Source organism: Pelophylax lessonae (assembly GCF_965119305.1).
Source record: "Pelophylax lessonae genome assembly, chromosome: 4".
Classification (NCBI taxonomy): domain Eukaryota; kingdom Metazoa; phylum Chordata; class Amphibia; order Anura; family Ranidae; genus Pelophylax; species Pelophylax lessonae.
The window spans coordinates 591,221,212-591,237,380 of NC_138771.1; positions in this window are offsets into that span (position 1 = coordinate 591,221,212).

Below are 16,169 nucleotides of genomic sequence, written 5' to 3' on the forward strand. Positions count from 1 at the left end.
GCAGCCTTACCAGTGCCCAGCAATGCAGCCTCAGCAGTGGCCAACACTACAGCCTCACCAGCGCCCATCCATTGCAGCATTACCAGTGCCCAGCAATGCAGCCTGACCAGTGCCCAGCAATGCAGCCTCACCAGTGCCTAGCAATGCAGCCAGAGCAGTGCCCATCTAATTCAGCCTGAGCAGTGCCCAGCAATGTAGCCGAACCAGTGCCTAGCAAAGCAGCTTGACCAGTGCCCATCAAATGCAGCCTGACCAGTGCCTATCCAATGCAGCCTTACCAGTGCTCTTCTATGCAGCCTGACCAGTGCCCATTGAATGCAGCCTGATCAGTGCTCAGCAATGCAGCCTGACAGTGTCCATCTATGCAGCCTCACCAGTGCCCATCTACGCAGCCTCACCAGTGCTCAGCAATGCAGGCTGGCCAGTGCCCAGCAATGCAGCCTGACCAGTGCCCATCCAATGCAGCCTGACAAGTGTCCATGTTTGCAGCCATACCAGTACCCTAGAATGCAGCCTGACCAGTGCCCATCCAATGCAGCCTCACCAATGCCCAGCAATGCAGCCTCACCAGTGCCTATTCAATGCAGCCTGACCAGTGCCCATCTATGTAACCTGACCAGTGACCATCTATGCAGTCTTACCAGTGCCCAGCATTACATTCTGACAAGTGCCCAGCAATGCAGCCTCACCAGTGCACAGCAATGCTGCCTGACCAGTGCCCAGCAATGCAATCTCACCACTGCCCAGCAATGCAGTCTGACCAGTACCTAGCAAAGCAGCCTGACAAGTACCCAGCAATACAGCTACTCCAGTACCTATCAATGCAGTCTCACCAGTACCCACCAATGCAGTCTGACCAGTGCCCAGTAATGCAGCCTGACCAGTGCCCAGCAATACAGCTTCTCCAGTACCCAGCAATGCAATCTCACCAGTGTCCAGCAATGCAGTCTTAAGAGTGCCTAGCAATGCAGCCTGACCAGTGCACAGTAATACAGCTTCTCCAGTACCTATCAATGCAGCCTGACCAGTGCACAGTAATACAGCTTCTCCAGTACCTAGCAATGCAGTCTGACCAGTGCCCAAGAATGCAGTCTGACCAGTGCCCAGGAATGCAGCCTTACCAGTGCCCAGGAAATGCAGCCTCGCCAGGGCCCAACAATACAGCCTGACCAGTGCCCAGCAATTCAGGTTCATCAGTGCTCTGCAGTGCAGCCTGACCAGTGCCCAGCAATGCAGTCTCACCAGTGCCTAGCAATGCAACCTGACCAGTGCCCAGCAATGTAGTCTCACCAGTGCCCAGCAATGCAGCCTCACCAGTGCCCATCTATGCAGCCTGACCAGTTCCCATCTATGCAGCCTGACCAGTGCCCAGCAATGCATGGAAGATAGGGAAAACTGGCTCAGGAGGAATAACGTGAGAGCGGTGGGTGTCCCTGAAAGAGCAGAGGGGAAAAACTTGGTTGCATTTAGTGAACGCTGACTTACCTAAACTTTTGGTTTGAGATTCCTTTTCTCCTATGTTTGTGGTGGAGAGGGCCCACAGAGTACCTGCTAGGCCCCCACGCCCTGGCAAACCACAGAGACCATTCCTGTTTAAACTGCTGAACTTTAAGGATAGGGATGCTATCTTATATCAAGCCAGAACCATACGGGAAGCTATGGTCATGGACTATGTCCAGGCTTCATCTTATCCTGATTTTTCTGCTGAATAACAACGCCGGCGGGCGAAGTTTACAGAGGTTAAGAATCGTTTACGAAGATTTGATGTTACCTATGCTATATCCAGCCCGGCTCCGAGTGGCAACACACAACGAAACCAACTTCTTCAATAATCCGTCTGAGGCTTTGAATTGTCAGGATCAAATAGAACATACTCTGAGGAAGTCGGCAGCTACTTGACGTGGGTTGTATGCAGCATACTCATTGACTGCACTAATGGTCGTTTCTCCTTCAAGGCGGTGAATGATTTACAGTATGTTTCAGTGCTCAGTTTATTACCACTGTTCTGTGTGAACTCAGCAAGCTCCATCGAATCCCAGGGTTCTCCTGAGACGTTGGGGTGCCCCCTGTTCACATCTGTCCTGCGAGGATGATAAGTTTATGTTCTTCCCCTTTTTTTTGGGGGATTATGTTTTCAGTTTATTGTTTTGTTGAATCTTACCCCCTACAAGATGTGCCACGTGAATCTCCATTGGTACTATATGGGGCATTTCACAGTGTATGCAACCCGTTCCCTTACTCAGACTGCCTATCTGTGTGACACTAGGCTTACCTATATGTCCTACTTATGGACATCTACTGAATATGGCCTCCCACTGAGCTATTTGAATTTGATGGTCACACGACTGCTCATGCTATTTATGCTCTTTTATGGTTTTTCATTTTGCTATGGATAACTCTTACCATTTTTGCCTCTTACTCGAGACATATGCTTTTTGCACAGTTGATATGGTCTGCCCATGGCTATGACAGGTGAAAATAAATTGCTATCCTGAAATGTGAGGGGGTTAGGTAATGGAGTGAAACGAGTGGCACTATTTTGTACCCTGAAACAGTATTGAAATGCGGTGGTGTGTGTAGCAAGGTTTCCAGGCCTGTGGCCTGAGGTTGGTCTGCCATTGTTACCGGTTACCTCTCCAGCCCATGTGAGCTGCGGCCCTGGGTGTGAGAACTGACACAATGACAACTCCGGCATCTTTGTTTGGTTGTTTTATTGTAGTTTTATGGGATGGGAGAAGGGAATGTGTGGGATACTCCTTTGGCTCAACTATGTACAATTCTGGGACTTTTGTAGCAAAAATGCCCGTTAGCACTGTCTTGATGCCAACCGACGCTAGCCAATGCTAGCCAAGGCTTACTAACGCTTTGAACACACTGTATCTCTGAAAGCTGTGCTGGAACCCCGACTTAAGTCTAGCAGATCCAGGACTGTAGAACCTTGAACATCTGACATTGCTTGCACTGCAAAGTCACTGACTACTCTCTCCAGCCTTGCCCTGGCTTGAGGTAGCTTGCTGTGTATTCCTGTATGGCTGCAACTCTCAACTGATGCACTCACACAGTGTATTAACTCTTCAGGGCCCAACTGCAGGCACCCCCTTTACCACTTCAGGGTCCTCAACCTAGGTACCCCCTCTTTTACTTCAGGGTACTCTGACTAGGTACCCCCTTTACAGCTAGCTGACACTTGGATCCTAGAACCTTCTCCGGAGACTCTAGGCAGACCCCCAGGGGCAACCCTCAGTACTCACGACCTGTGTAGGCTTTCCTGGCACTGGACCCCTCTCGCTCTCCGCTGGTTCTCGGCACACTGGATCCCCCTCAGCTCAACTCAGCGCTCTCTGGATTCTCAGGCCGCACCCGAGACATCCGCCTCCTCTGACAGGAGGAGAGACAGCCGTCCTCTCCCTCCTGGGACTCTGCTTCCCGCCAAAGACCATGAGTCATGCTCTCCCTCAAACTTATACCCTTGCGGCAGAATCTGCCTTCTGGGGTAGTTACAAGACTGAATGTATCCCTGATTGGGTTTCCTCCACTGCTGTATGAGAAGCCTCTCACAGAGCCAGTGGGGAGACTCCCCCTTCAGCAGACACACCTGGAAACCATGACACCCTACCAACAGAAATCATGGCCCTGCTGTTAGGCAGACAAGGCCCACTATACATTTACCTAGTACCTACCTGCATTGTTGGGGCACTGGTGAGGCTGCATTGATCTGGCACTGGTGAGGCTGCATTGATCTGGCACTAGTGAGGCTGTATTGATCTGGCACTGGTGAGGCTGTATTGATCTGGCACTGGTGAGGCTGTATTGATCTGGCACTGGTTAGGCTGCATTGATCTGGCACTGGTGAAACTGCATTGATGTTGCACTGGTGAGGCTGACCTGATGTGGCACTGGTCAGGCTGCATTGATCGGGCACTGGTGAGGCTGCGATGATGGGACACTGGTGAGGCTGCACTGATGTGCACTGGTGAAGCTGCATTGGTGGGAACTGGTGAAGCTGCACTGATGGACACTGGGGAGGCTGCATTCATGGGCACTGATGAGGCTGAGCTGTTTCGCACTGATGAGGCTGCATTCATGGGCACTGATGAGGCTGCACTGATGAGGCTGCGCTGATGGGCACTGGTGAGTATAATAAACTCTGCAAATGTGCTTCAAAATGTATGGTTTTTCCTTTTATGAACAAGAAAATATTGACGGTATGCTCTTGGACTGGTATAATAATGCTATAGGGCTAGTATGAAATTATTTCCAGAGCTGGTTTTTATCCCCAGTCCAGCCCTGACCATTTCCCTTTGCAGCTGCGCCAATGCTGTTAAGTAAATGTACGGCATCACTATATGAATACAGCGCTGCTATGTGACTACGGCGCTGACCTGAAGTCTCCTCCCTCAGCCTCTCTCGGCACTCACCAGCCCTCCCACTCAGTGTCCTCCAGTGCTGCTTGCAGAAAGACTACGGAGGTGGAGGCAGAGCTTCCAGTTGCTAATGATCCAGCTGAAAGGATGCCTGCAGGAGTTCGTTCTGTGGGGTGTGTGGAGTGAGTTGGCGGGTTTTGCAAGATGTTGAGACTTGTGTGCAGGGGCTTGAGGAAGGGGCTTGTGATGGGGGTGGGGCAGTGACAGCAGTGTCTGCAGCAGGGTGGGAGCCCAGTGCTGTACAGCTAACCTCAATTGCTCCATGCATGCTACTGCCAAGTGGCCTCTGCAGTGCTGGAGCAATGAATTAGGACTCATTCACATCATATACTTTTATATCATCTGCACCCTTCTTCTGCACATACTACCCACTGCCATACACTCCACACCCCTCTCCTATATGTACCACCCACCGCCATACACTCCACACCCCTCTCCTACACCTATCACCCACCGCCATACACTACGCACCCCTCTCCTACATGTACCACCCACCGCCATACACTACGCACCCCTCTCCTACATGTACCACCCACCGCAGTACACTACGCACCGCTCTCCTACATGTATCACCCACTGCCATGCACTCCGCACTTCTCTCCTACACTTACCACTCATGGCAATACACTTTGCAACCCTCTCCTACACGTACCACTCACCGCCATACACTATGCACTCCTCTCTTACATGTATCACCCACCGCAATACACTCCGCACCCCTCTCCTACACGTACCACACATCGCCATACACTCCATACCCCTCTCCTACATGTACCACCCATGGCTATTTACTCCACACTTCTCTCCTACACGTACCACCCACCGCCATACACTACGCACTCCTCTCTTACACGTACCACTCACTGCTATACACTCCGCACCCCTCACCTACACGTACCATCCACAGCCATAAACTATGCACTCCTCTCCATATATGTACCACACCTCGCCACACATTTCGCACACCTGTCTTACAGGTATCACCCACTGCCATTCACTCCACACTTCTCTCCCACACGTACCACCCACTGCCATACACTCTGAACCCCGCTCCTACATGTACTACCCACCACTATACACTCTGCACTCCTCTCCTACACGTACCACCCACCGCCATACACTCTGCACCCCTCTCCTACGAGTACCACCCACCGCCATACATTATGCACTCCTCTCCTACATGTACCACACTCCGCCATACGCTCCGCACACCTTTCCTACAGGTACCACCAACCGCCATTCACTCCACACTTCTCTCCTACACGTACCACCCACTGCCATATACTATGCACCCCTCTGCTACACGTGCCACCCACCGCCATACACTCCGTACCCCTCTCTAACACATACCACTCACCGCCATTCACTTCGCACTTCTCTCCTACATGTACCACCCACTGCCATACACTTTGCACCCCACTCCTACACGTACCACCCACAGCTATACACTCTGCACTCCTCTCCTACACATACCACCCACCACCATACACTTTGCACCCCTCTCCCTGCACATACTACCTACCTCCATACAGGCCACGCCACTCTCCTGCACATACTACTGGCCAGCATACACTCCACACCCTTCTCCTGTACATACTACCCACCTCCATACCCCTCTAATACTTCATAAAGTTTTTTCTCTATCTTATCTTCTTTACATTTGTAGTCATATCCCAAAAAATTCTAAGAAGTATCTTTTTTTTTTTTTTTTTTTTTATCTCATGGATGAAAATATGCTTATAAAATAGTTTACCATTTGCCAAAAAAAAAAATGTCCCCGGATTTCATTTTTAAAATCTGGTCACTTTAATATAGGGGTCTCTAGCGTATAGATCTGTGTTTATACAATCCAATAGCTTTGCCTCAAGTAATTCTGGTTGAATACGTAATCCCTCAGATCATTCACTCCCTAGAGTACAAGTTCCTATCCAGGGTGTAACTGGGAACAGATTATGGAAGGTTAATCCCTTTTGGTTTAATCTTCTCCCAACTAATGACGCCATACCTAAAGCAATTTCAATCTTCATGCAACATAATAAGGATTCAGCTATACCAGGGGTGATTTGGGATACCCTTAAAGCGGAGTTCCATCCAAAAGTGGAACTTCCACTTTAAATACTGCTAGCCCCCTGACATGCCACATTTGGCATATCATTTTTTGGGGAGGGAGCGGGTACCTAGTTTTGACAGGTACCTGCTCCCACTTCAGCTCGGGCCGCCTAGGCGGCTTGAGCGGAAGTTCTCCTCTCCCCCTCCCTCCCTGCAATCTTCTGGGACACATCACAGGTCCCAGAAGTTTGTCCAGCCATTCACAACGCACTGCACGACTCGCGCATACGCAGTGCGCACCCGGCTGTGAAGCCACAAGCTGTCACAGCCGGGTGCCTACAGTAGAGATGAAAGGATCGAGGCTTCGGGTGGCCATATCGCTGGATTGTGGGACAGGCGAGTGTGTGTTTATTAAAAGTCAGCAGCTACACTTTTTGTAGCTGATGACTTTTAATGAACACAAAAAGGAGTGGAACCCCGCTTTAAAGCACATTTACGCCACCTCAGAGGCGGCTCTAGGCTTTGTGAGGCCTAAGGCAAAACTTGGACATGAGGCCCCACTCACACCCATAATGGGAAAAATAATTCAAGTGATAAAAATTAACTGTATAAATTGCATATATTAAGGGCCTTAACCTTTGTACTATGAATTCACAGTTTCTAGAATTTTCTCTAACCAATTCTTCTTTAATCAAAGATCATTAAACATCGGGTATGTATGTATATACTGTATATATATATATATATATATATATCTGCTCTTACATCACAGTCCCCAGCATTTTCCTATAGGTCATGATTTCCTGAGTCCCTCCTTACATCAGAGTTCAGTGTCCCCCCTTACATAAGAGTTCTCCTTTAAATCAGATTCCCCCCCAGCATCTCCTCCTTACATCAGAGTCCACAGAATTCCTATTTACATTAGAGTCCCCCTCTTAAATCAAATTTCACAGAGCCCCCTTTACATCAGAGTCTCCAGAATTTCCCCCTTACACTGTAAGAGGGAACTCTGAAGACTCTGATGTAAGAGGAGTTCTGGGAACCCTGATTTAGGGGGAATTTTGGGGACTCTGAAGTAAGGGGAGTTCTGGGAACCCTGATTGAGGGGGAATGCTGGAGACTCTGATGTAAGGAGAGTTCTGGGAACCCTGATTTGAGGGGGAAAGCTGGGGACTCTGGTGTAAAAGGGAACTCTGTGGTCACCAAAGCTCCCCCTTGCATCATAGTTTCCAGAGTCCCCCTTACACTTCCCTTCCTCAGTCCGCAACAGTCTAGGGCACGACAAGTCCCACTGCAGAAGGCTGCCATACCTGAGTCCCCACAGAGGGCACTGTAAATTCCAGTATAGTGCACTGCCATTCCTCCCTGAGGAATGGAAGCCTGCTATGCTTGGACTTGTACTGCTCTCTGTAGGGGACTGAGGAACTACCGCCTGCTATGCTAAGACTTGTAGTGCCCTCTGTGGGGACAGAGGCATGGCAGCCTGCTATTCTGGAACTTGTAGTGTCCTCTGTGAGGAACTGAGGATTCCTCAGTCCTCCACATTCTAGGGCACTATAAGTCCCAGCATAGTGGGCGTCATTCCTCAGTCCCTCACAGCTGGGGGGGAAAACAACACAGAGTTAAACATCTAAAGGACAACTCCAACCAAATCTACCAATAATTTACAGAGTCCATATGCTATATAATGTCACAGCCCCGGTACCCCTCACCTTCCACCTCGGGTGCTGTCATTGTGTAGGGCAAAAGGCTCCAGCTCCACCATGTTTGGCTTTGATGTCAGATATGCAGGACTGGCTCAGCTCCACTTTCTTCCCTGGCAACTGACTCTGGCATCATGGGGGCCCTCTCCTCCTCCCCCAGTCACCCAGGGACCCTCTCTTTCTCCTCCAGCCACCCAGGGGCCCTCTCCTTCTTCCCCAGCCACCCAGGGATCCTCTCCTTTTCCTCCAGCCACCCAGAGGCCCTCTCCTTCTCCTCCAGCCACCCCGGGGCCCTCTCCTTCTCCTCCAGCCACCCAGGGGCCCTCTCCTTCTCCTCCAGCCACCCCAGGCCCTCTTCTTCTTCTCCAGACACCCAGGGTCCCTCTCCTTCTCCTCCTCCAGTCACCCAGGGTCCCTCTCCTTCTCCTCCTCCAGCCACCCAGGGTCCCTCTCCTTCTCCCCCAGCCACCCAGGGGTGCTCACCTTCTCCCCAGCCACCCAGGGGCCCTCTCCCTATCCCCCAGCCCCCCAGGGGCTATATCCTTCTCCTCCAGCCACCCAGGGGCCCTCTCCTTCTCCCTCAGCCACCCAGGGGCCCTCTCCTTCACCCTCAGCCACCCAGGGGCCATCTCCTTCAACCCTAGCCATTCAGGGACCCTCTCCTTTTCCCCTAGCCACCCAGGGACCCTCTCCTTCTCCCTTAGCCACCCAGGGGCCCTTTCCTTCTCCCTCAGCCACCCAGGGGCTCTTAACTTCTCCATCAGCCACACAGGGGCCCTTTCCTTCTTCCTCAGCCACCCAGGGGCCCTCTCCTTCTCCCCCTGCCACCCTGGTGCCCTCTCCTCCTTCCCCAGCCACCCAGGGGCCCTCATCTTCTCCCCCAACCACCCAGGGGCCCTCTCCCTCTCCCCCAGCCACCCAGGGGCCCTCTCCCCCAGCCACCCAGGGGCTCTATCCTTCTCCTCCAGCCACCCAGGGGCCCTCCTTTTCTCCCTCAGCCACCCAGGGGCCCTCTCCTTCTCCTTCAGCCACCCAAGGGCCATCTCCTTCTCCCCCAGCCACCCAGGGGCCATCTCCTTCTCCCACAGCCACCCAGGGGCCATCTCCTTTTCTCCCAGCCACCCAGGGACCATCTCCTTTTCCCCTAGCCACCCAGTGACCCTCTCCTTCTCTTCCAGCCACCCTCTCCTCCCCCAGCCACCCAGGGCCTGCTTCTTCTCCTCCTCCTCCACCAACCATTCTAAGACTCTTCCAACTTCCCTGGGGCTCCTCACCCCCTTTGCGTAGTAGACACCGCAAATCTATGACCAGCCTGCAGAGTAAAAAGTCGGGGCCTGGTTACCTTTATGTTCCCGGGCCAGGGCAGGGCTCTCCTCCCAGAGCAACAACCGATGATAGCAGAGTGAGCTGACTGGGCAGTCACTTCCTACTGATGCAGGTACACCCCCACCAATTTCTCCACATCTTAGGATTACATGATTAAACGCCCAATTCCCCAGGCAGAGAAGGCGGGGTAAGTGTCAGCGCACAACAGACACCTGGCAGCCGCAGTGAAGGGACTGCAGCACACTGCTGAAACTTTTATATCCGAGGATTTAAAGCAATCTTTTACTTGGGAGATTTCCCTGACTGCGCCCTTCTAAATGCTGTTGCTCCGCCACTGGCCGCGAGGCCCCTGTAGGTGCGAGGCCTTAGGCGACCGCCTAATTTGCCTAATTAGAGAGGCGCCTATGCACGGCCTTATCATTAAGCAAATCTCTATAAATAAAACTACTACTAAAGAATGGGAGACATGTACTTAAAAAGACTAAAAAAGCAGGGGAAAGTTATATTATTAATCCCTCGCCTATATCGGAATATAGTTGGTTGGCAGTGCAATCCTTATAGCAACAGGTTATCCTTACTGCTGCCGAAACGTAAACGTTTTTTCTCTCTAGGATTGTTTAGCAGCGTTTAGGAACATTTCTGCTGGAAAAATGTTCTAAGAAACACTACAAAAAAAAAAAATTCTCTTTCGTTCATTGATGGACACAGCTTCTGATCTTCTTAACCATTGGGTTATACTGCCCCCTACAGGAGTAGGACACTAGGTGGAAAAAAAGTCTGGCTACGCCTATGGCCAGTCCCAGGAGGTATACCCCCTCTCTGGTTTATAGGTACTGTATTTTCTGGCGTATAAGACTACTTTTGAACCTCAAAAAAATCGCCCAAAAATGGGGGGTCGTCTTATACGCCGAGTATAATATCTCCAAGGTAACTTAAGTATAAGTATTACCGGTAGATGAAAATTAGGGGGGTCATCTTATACGCCCAGTCGTGTTATACGCCAGAAAATACGGTACTCAGATTTTTTCTGCCTAGTCAGGAATAAGGACCTATTTCCTTGCTGGGATCTCTGGTCCTGGCAATTTTTTCTTTTTAGATAGAATTTTTTCGCCTGATTTTTTTCCTGTGAGATCTACAGTCAACTGCTATACTGGGCGATGGGCTGGATAGTCTAGATCCATTGGTCTCCCCCAGTCTGGCCAGCAAGCACTCACAGACCTCAGCTCCAGGCTAGGTCAGCTGCGACATAGCCACACTGGACAGGAGCTGGCCTGGGAGTTGAATGCCTTGTCAAGTCGCATACGACTGAGTCTCGGCCAGAGTCGCAGCTTTCCTCCTGGCCGACAGCCCCCCCATTTTGATGGAGAGGGGTTCTTTCTGGTGTGGTGCCTGCCTGGTTCCTGGTATGGTAAGTGACTTTCCCCCCTCTCCCCATGGAGGGTTTTGGGGTCCACGTGGGCCCCTCCATGGGACTGTTCGACCCCTAGGTTTCCCTCCTTCCCATTAGGCACCCCCCTCATCGGTCGGTCCCTGTGGGCCATATCACCCCCCATCCACCCCCCCTCTTTAACTGATGCTGGGGTGGCCTGGTTCTCCGCTTGGGGTGGGGGCAGGGCGCTGTGCTGGCGATTGGGGGTGCGCCGCCGGGAACCGAGCGATCAGCTGTGGGGGGGGGGCTGTACCTGGTGGTGTCTCCTGTAGGGGGCCCCCTTACCTAACTGTCCCATTTTCTGAGGCCTAAGGATCCCTCCTGGGTCACTGGGAGCCATGTATGTGTAGTCCGGCGGCCATTGAAACTAGCGGCGGCCATGACAGTGGAGCCCTGTGGGCGACGATTTTGGTGATGGGAGCCCCTCCTTATCCCCTGGTGCTTACTCCTGGATCTTTTCACTTCCTGATCACCGCACATGGAGTGCAAGATTATCCTGGTGGCTGCAGGTGCCTGTTTCTGCTGGGTGGTGTATCTGGTGGGGTCCTCTCCCTCTCTGCTGAGGATCGATTAGGTACTCTGTTACTGGTGACCGCATGTTGCTGCCGGAGCGGTGGAGGTAACCTTATCAGTGTTTTTTACACCTTTTTTTGTGGGGTGCCCTGTATTGACTCATGGAGTGTTTGGAGCACATTTCCCCACCTAAACCTCTCCCAGAGGCTGCGGGGCCCTCAGGGTCCCAACCATCCATTGATGCACTGACGGCAGTCCTGGAGTCCTTTGTGTCCCAGGTGGAGGTGGTTTTTGGGCGACAGGCTAGCAAAAAGCGCCCCCTGCCTTCCCCTGCCTCATCTGTCTCCTAAGATCCCTTGTCTTGAGACCCTGAGGGATGAAAAAACCTCTCATGAACTGAGAAGAATGGTCAACGTCTACAACGGGGCTCCTTGCCCTTTGTAGCCGACAGAAGAAGATTACTCTTCCGCCCCGTGAGCCCCCTAACGATGTCATCTAAGGAAGCTCCAAAAAGGCAATTCTCTACAGGGGGGAGATCAGATAAGGCCTTCTTAGAAGTCTGATCCACATACCAGCATTTCAGCCAGATAATAGGCCGAAGGACCACTGCTGATACTGACAGCCTAGAAATCAAAAGAGCCGCATCCAAAGAAGTATCACAGATAAACTGTAGCCCCTGGATCAACTGATCCGCCAGCTCAGCAAGACAGGGGGAAGCTGTTTCCCCTCCAGGTACCGGCGTAAAAGTTTAGCCCACTCGGTCAGAGTTTGCGACACCAGGGCAATAGTAAATACTAAGTGCTGAACCAGCCACAACGGGCATATGGCAGGCCAGAGCCTCTGCCCTCCTATCAGCTGGATCTGTAAAGGCCGGGGGCTCCTCAGCCGGAATGAGGGTAGCTTTATTAACCTGGAAACCGACGAGTCCGCTACAGGTGGGATTATCCACCATTTGAGCAGTTAATCCTTTTAAGAATACCGCAAGGGAAAAACGCTTAGGAGCCACTGCGTTTTGGACAACCCCACAGTTTTGTAACAATGTTGTCAAAGTAAGTGGAAAGGGGAACACTCTTCCGCTTTGGACGGTCTGTGGGTGCCGAAAGGGACCAGCACCTCCGAAGCAGCATCGGCCGCAACCTTCATTTTTAAAATTTCACACACTGCCACAAACAGTGCATCCACCATCGCCTTTTTATGCGCGACTAGAGGAGCAGAGGAATTATCCTCACTATCTGAGCACTCAGGGTGCGTGGATGCAGACTCAGCAGAGTGACTCACGTCTGTGGCGGCCAAAACTATTTCTGGATCTGATGTAACAGCCAATCATCCGACTCCCGTAAATACTAACTCCCGGAAGTGATTGGATTTCCAATGCTGTATTCATGCAAGTCACTTTGTGAGTACCTTTTAATAAAATTTGATTATTTGAACGTATTACACGATCGGATGCCTTCTGTTTTCCTCACGAGGTTCATGCTGCCCTGTGACTGGTGAGGGGAGCTTATATGGTATTAGCGCATTTACCTGCATTCTGGTCCCTGGTTCTGGAGAGGTTCTAGAGGCTGATGACCGAGCTACTGATCCCTGCCACCGATGCCTGTTTGATGACCATAAGCTGACCTCTGTTATACATGTCTATTTTGCCTTCGACCTGGTAAGAGTACCCTGGCACTCACATTGCGGTGGTGGATATCAGTCTTCAGTGGGAGCGGCTTCCTGTCATCACTTCTTTCCCCCTTTTTTCCTCAGAGACTACCATATGATTCATAACTGTATCATTTATCATTTTTTTGATTTATTTATCCACCTGGGTTGTGTCCATTATTGGATTCTATAATCCATGTTACTATGGTTCTTGCATAGTATGTCTGTATGCACATAGAATTTCTCATTAGGCGCTGCACTTTATATTTATTAATCAGAGGGAGGCCGCCAACTGCGATCCCGCAAAGGGACGCTGACCGAGGGCTCACCAATGGACCACCTACTGGACCCCGCAAAAAGGGGCAAGGGGTTGCCCTCAGAGCCCCTGCATATAGGCACGCATAATAGGAAATAACCCCCTTTAAAGGGGGTCGCGCGCCGTGATGCGGACGCGCAGGCAGGGTACCCTGATGGTCCCACAGAGCTAAAAAGGGGCAGGTGCCCCTTACAATAATGGTGGCAAGACTGTCATCAAAAAATTAACCTCCCCTTCCAAGGGACGTGCCAAGCTGACCGTATGGCCCAGCAGGCCGCAAGCCATGGCCTACATTTTCGTGGAGGCCCAGCCACAAGTGCACAGATCCCAGTCTGGCAGATGCCCAAAGGAAGAGTGGGGGCTTCAAACAAACTCACTGGGACCACCCCCCAACAGAGATGGCCGAGTCGGGTGCGGTCTAAATTTTTGTGGGCACACAGCTGCCTGGAGGCAAGTCCCAGCAAAGCTGACCACCCAGGGGCAGTGGAGGGGAAGGCAGATGCCCAAACGGGAGGCATTGGCTTCAGCCACCCTCACATAGTTTCTGACCAGTAGGTCGCAAAGCCGCGGTCTAAATTTTTGGCCGGATCCAGCCACGTGAGGCGCAAACCCGCAGATGCTAAACTATCCGCTCCCCCAGCCCAACAGCCACTACAGGGAGCCCAGAGGACATCCCTGCCCTAGTCACCAACCCCCAGGGTGGCAGGGAACCCTGCTCAACCTCCCTCCCCCTATTGCGCACCAGGAAAAACCCGGTCAGCAGCAACTCCAACAAAAGACCTACAGTGACCACCGAAAGTTTAGAGGGGCTGGGGGGGGGAAGGAGGGGAACCTGGGGGTCCCACAGTCCCAGGGAGGGGCCCATGTCCACCTCAAAACCCTCCAGGAGTAGAGAGGGGACAGCTACTTACCATACTAGAAACAGAGTGGGCCCTGCTCCTGACAGACCACCGCTCCATCGGAATGTGGGTGGCTGTCGGCCAGGAGGAACGCTGCGACTCAGGCCAAGGCCAGGTTGTATGTGCCCCCGTGAGACGTTTAACTCGCAGGCCAGCCCCCGTCCAGTGGGGCTATGTCGCAGCTGACCTAGCGTGGAGCTGAGTCAGACCAGGGGGACCCTCTGGATCTAGATTATCCAGTCCATCGCCCAGTCCAGCAATTGATTGTAGATTCTTACAGAACCAAAAAAACAAAAATAGGAAAAAATTCCATTTATAAAGAAAAAATCGCCAGGACCAGAGATCCCAGCAAGGAACTAGGTCCTTACTCCTGACTAGGCAGAAAAAAGTGCCTATAGCTGAGAGTGGGTGTATACCCCCTGGGACTGCCCATAGGCGTAGTGAAGCATTTTCCTGCCTAGTGTCCTACTCCTGTAGGGGGCAGTATAACCCAATGGTTAAGAAGAATCAGGAGCTGTGTCTGTCAATGAACGAAAGAGAATTTTTTTTTTTTTTTGTAGTGTTTCTTAGAACATTTTTCCAGCAGAAATGCTCCTAAACGCTGCTAACCAATCCTAAACGCTACTAAAAGCATTTTTTGTGCTTTTTTTTTAAAGGAACTGCAAAAACGCTAATGCTCCTAAAACGCTACTACAAAAAGCTATTATCAGAATTTTGTATCCAGCTAAAAAATCTATAGTGTGCATGGAGCCCAAAAGCTGACCACACTAAGCAGAAGAGAAGCTGTGCTGGGAACTCAGTCTGCTCTCCTCCAATGATCAGACTTGTCCTGACATGCCCCCACAGCCATTCACTGGGAAGCTCAGTGTGCTCCTGCTTCTCCTCCCCCAGCTCTTATGCAGCTGAGAACAGAGGGAACATAAAAGGTATTTATAATGTTTTTCTATATCTATACACAAACACTTTGCCTTTCTTTTCAATTTTAATGTGAATGAATTGTTTTATAATGTGTCCATTTATAAATCACTTTAACCACTTTACAACCGGAGGATTTTGCTGTCTTCCGTCCAGGCCACTTTTTGCGATTCGGCGCTGTGCGACTTCAACTGACAATTGCGCGGTCGTGCGACGCCGTACCCAAACGAAATTTACGTCCTTTTTCTCCCACAAACAGAGCTTTCTTTTGGTGGTATTTGATCACCTGTGCGATTTTTACTTTTTGCGCTATAAACAAAAAAAGAGCGTTTATTTTGAAAAAATAACAATATTTTTCACATTTTTTTATATGAAATTCCCCCCAAAAAAGATGTAAAAACCAATTTTTTTAAAAGTTTTTGGCCAATTTGTTTTATGCTACATATGTTTGGTAAAAAAAAATCGCAATAAGCGTATTTTGATTGGTTTGCGCAAAAGTTATTGCGTTTACTAACAAAGGGAAAGATTTCTGTCATTTTTGGTGTTTTTTTTTTAACGCGTAATGGCGGCGATCTGCGATTTTTTTTGCGGGACTGCGACATTGCGGCGGACAGACCGGACCCCTGACTGACATTTTTGACACTTTTGGGGGTACCAGTGACATTACTGCAGTAATCAGTGCTATATATATGCACTGTTACTGTAAAAATGACACTGGCAGGGAAGGGGTTAATTTTATTGGAGAGGGAGGGGTTAATGTATGCCTGGTGCTTACTGACGTGTAGGGGGGGAGGTGACTATGTGATTCATGGACAGATCGGATGTCCAGCTATGCTGAACAGTCCGATCTGTCACTCCCTGTCACTATGGAGATCCGCCCGCTGTGTTTACACACAGCGGGCGGATCTCCAGACTCGATCCCCGACGATCGGGTAAGAGCAGCGGCGATCG